The following is a 4,176-nucleotide window of genomic DNA, read 5'->3' on the forward strand; positions in this document are numbered from 1 at the left end:
AATGCAGCTGTGGATGAAAAAAAAGGGCACTGTGGAATTACAATAGGTACGAAGTGGTGAGAGGGATTTGGAAAGGGGTGATGGTCCCTAGTTTGACTTTCGGCAATGCGGTCCTGTGCATGAGATCAGAGGTTCGAGCAAGGTTGGAAGTTAAGCAGCGAGGGGTAGGTAGACTGGCTCTGGGAGCACACGGAAATACACCAAATCAGGGGGTACAGGGTGACATGGGATGGACGTCATTCGAGGGCAGGGAAGCCAGCAGCAAGATAGAATTTGAGGAGCGATTGAGAGAAATGGCAGAAAAGCGGTGGGCAAGGAGAGTTTTCAGTTATTTGTACATGAGGAATGTTAATACAAAATGGAGGAAGCTGACCAGAAAGCTGTCAATCAAATATTTGGACTGCAGGAGGGGTGCAAACCAGGAAACAGCGGTTAAGAAAAAGGTTAAAGAAACAGAGAGGGGTCTGTGGAAAACAGGGATGCAGACGAAATCAGCACTGGGAACGTACCGAACTTTCAAGCAAGAAATTGCCAAAGAAAATATCTACGATAATTCTATGGGAAGCTCTTTGTTGTTTGAAGCCAGGACGGGAGTATTGCGGACTAAGATGTACCGAGTCAAGTACCAAGGTATAGACACGTTGTGCTGTGCGTGTGGAGAAGAGGAGGAAACGGCCGAACACCTCATACTTTTCTGTAAAGGGCTTAACCCTACAGTGCAAAGCAACGGGGCTGATTTTTTCAAAGCATTGGGGTTTAGGGACAGTGAAGGCAAAATAGACTTTAAGCGGGTAGAAATAACCAAACAGAGGTTATCTGACTGGTGGATAAAATCAAGGCAGGGGTGAAATTTCACCCACCACAAAGTACAAAATATGATAATAGTCATGACTAGGTGGCGTGTGCCACCGCCCGATTTAAAGGGTTCAGCCTCATCCATCCATACATCCATCCATCCATCGTGGGCTTTCTTCGTAGCAGACGCCCGCCGCCTTGGCGCGGCTTCCGCAGCGAAGAAAGCCCACGGGTCCGGTACAGCAGCACCGCGTCACAGGAGTTCACACAAAGAGGTCCTCGCTCCTGCCATGCATTCGCGCGGCGCTTTGGACACTCTCCCATATTCTAGGTCACTCTAACTTGGTAGGCTCCCCGCACGCTGCTTCCCTTAACATCGATTCCCACAGGGCGTGGGATCTGCCGGGTTTTTAGGGGCGAAGCTCCTTAGGGTCGAGCCTTGTCCCTCGTCACGCCGTCGTAGCCACGCTGGTACTCGCCGCTCCCGCTAGAGGCGCAGCTGGGCTCTCTTTCACTTTCTCTCTCGTTCCCGACGCGCGCGCTCTCTCTCTCTCGTCCGTAGCTAGGGGCGCTGCGGTGCACAAGGGCGTTCGTTCCCGAAGCGCGCTCTCTCTCATCCGTAGCTAGGGGCGCTGCGGTGCACAAGGGCGTAGGGAGCCTACATGCAAGCGCTTGCATGTAGGCTCCCTACAAGGGCGTTCATTCCCGTCGCTCTCTCTCTCTCTCCCTCTCGTCCGTAGCTAGGGATGCTGCGGTGCACAAGAGCGTTCGTTCTCGACGCGCGCTCTCTTTCTCTCTCGTTCATAGCTCTGGTTTACCCGAATGCGTTCGTTTCTCTCACTCTCGTCCGTAGCTAGGGGCGCTGCGGTGCACAAGGGCGTTCGTTTCTGACGCGCGCTGTCTTTCTCTCTCGTCCGTAGCTCTGGTTTACCCGAATGATCCCCCGGTGCTTCGCCCACTCATCATCATTCACGTCATGGATATGCGGTGATTTTTTAGTGGTAATCTTTTTTCACTTAGTCATTGTCATTTTTGCTGAGTCATGATCATGACTATGACTTCTACCACCATCCTTTAGTGTTTCCTTCACTTAGTAACCACGTCCGAACCCATTCCAGTTGTTTTTGAGTGTTAATATTTTTTCGCTGAGTCATTGTCATTTTAGTGGTTGTTTCATGACCAACATATGACACGCATTTCATGACATTCATATCATGACCTATAATTTATGTTCATTATACACTCTTGTCATACCATGTCAAATTTGGTACCTACCAAGTTAACGAAACGACCATGAGAGCACCAAGACGTATGCGGCTACTTCATGATTTACATGACATGCATGTCATGACACTCTTGCCATGACGTCTCATTTATGTTCGTCATATACTCTTGCCATACTATGCCAATTTTGGTACATACCAAGTTAACGAAATGGCCGTGAGAGCACGAAGATGTAGGCGGCCATATAGATAGATAGATAGATAGATAGATAGATAGATAGATAGATAGATAGATAGATACTGTCAAAGTGGCAAATGTTCGCTAAGAAATGCTTCGCATTTAAAAAACGTATTTGTTGGGCTTGCTACGGCTGCAATATCAGCCCCGTGAAATTTTCAGGGAGGAGGAGGAGGAATAAACTTTATTTAGAGAAATGAACAGACGCTAAAATCGTCCGAGGTGGGCGGCGTCCCTAGTCCAGGATGCAGTGGGCCTGAGCCGATAGCTTGGCCCTGCTCACCAGGCGATGCTGGTCTTCAGGGCTCGGGCTTGTCAACTGGGCCTCCCACTGCTCGACGGTTGGTCCGGTGATGGGTGGTGTCGATGGGTTTTGTTGACATTCCCATACCATGTGGTACAGGGTATTGGGCGCAGAGCAGAAGGCGCATTTGTGAGTATAGCTCGTAGGATACATGGCGTGTAGCAGGGTGCCGTGCGGGAACGTGCCGGTCTGTAGTTTGCGGAAGATCACTGCCTCTTCTCTTGTTAGCTTGGGATGCGGGGGTGGGTAGATCCTCCTGCCCAGTCTGCAATGACTCAGGATATCGGCGTATCTTTTCAGGACGCTATCATGTTGGTCTGCCGGTGCTCGTGAACCCGGTGGGATAGCCCGGATAATCTGATCTCGGGCAGCAGCGTTAGCCGCTCATTACCCGCTAGGGACTCGTGTCCCGGGGCCCAGACAATGTACAGTTCTTGAAAATTGTCTAGTTTTTCGAGGATGCTCAGGGCTTGTTTGGAAATGCGCCCCTTTTGGTAATTTCTCCACGCTGTTTGTGAGTCCGTGATGACTGTGATGTGATCTTCCTTTCGCTTTCCCGTAGTGGCTGCCAGGGCTATCGCCGTTTCTTCCGCGCAGTCGATGTCTGGACTGCTTACCGAGGCCGCTGCTACCTCTTGTCCTTGGCCGTTGATCACGCTGATAGCGTGGGCCGCTCTGTTCTTGTACTTTGCCGCGTCGGTGTATCTGACTTCTCCTTGTTTTGATACTTCGTAGGCCTTACGTAGAGCTTGCACTCTCGCTCGCCTCCTTTCTCTGTCGTATTCAGGGTGCATGTTTCTCGGTATGCTGGCCACCGTGATCTTCTCCCTCAGGGGTAGAGGAACCCGCTGTTTTCTGGACTCATATTCGACTGAGTAGCCCAGTCTTATTAGGGTGTCCCTGCCCGTGCTGGTGAGCTTGAGTCGCTCTATCTGGCTCGTCTTGTGGGCCTCTGCTAGTTCCTCCCAAGTATTGTGGATGCCCCGATCTGAGCTCCTAAGTTGAGCGCGCGTCCGGACTAGTGCACTATGCAGACCGTACATATATAAAGCCGTGTGGTGGCGTTGCAGCTGTTGCAGTTACGGAAACTGGGCGGATTTTGCAGCATAAGCGTCTCTGGACGTGCTGTTCTCTGCATTAATTAGCCTGCTTTGAAAAAAAAATGTGTCGGTTTCGTTGTCACCCCTGTGATACCGAGCTGGGGGGCTCTTGCTGCAGCAGTGTGTCGGTAAACATGGTAACGATAGGAAGTTGCCAACTTAAAGAAAAAAGAAAAAATAAATAGAGATGGAAAAAAAAAAAAGATCGTCCGCGACAGGACTCGAACCTGCAATCTTCTGATCCGAAGTCAGACGCCTTATCCATTAGGCCACGCGGACGGTGCAGTAAATGAGCATTATGGAACAGCCACATGTCTTGCGCAAGAGATTTGGCGTTTCGGGTCTTTTAAGTGCGAAGCATTTCTTGGCGAACATTTTCTACTTTGACAGTATCTATCTATCTATCTATCTATCTATCTATCTATCTATCTATCTATCTATCTATCTATCTATCTATCTATCTATCTATCTAGCCGCCTACGACTTTGTGCTCTCGTGGTCGTTTCTTTAAATTGG

General features: G+C 49.9%; 1 non-coding gene across 1 annotated transcript; it reads right to left on the reverse strand.

The window, feature by feature from the left end:
* Positions 1-3,866: 3,866 nt before the first annotated feature.
* Trnar-ucg (transfer RNA arginine (anticodon UCG)) lies at positions 3,867-3,939 on the reverse strand. The gene has a single exon. It is a non-coding gene; the product is annotated as a tRNA-Arg (tRNA).
* Positions 3,940-4,176: the final 237 nt, after the last annotated feature.

Source organism: Dermacentor silvarum, chromosome 8, assembly GCF_013339745.2.
Source record: "Dermacentor silvarum isolate Dsil-2018 chromosome 8, BIME_Dsil_1.4, whole genome shotgun sequence".
In the NCBI taxonomy this organism is placed as follows: domain Eukaryota; kingdom Metazoa; phylum Arthropoda; class Arachnida; order Ixodida; family Ixodidae; genus Dermacentor; species Dermacentor silvarum.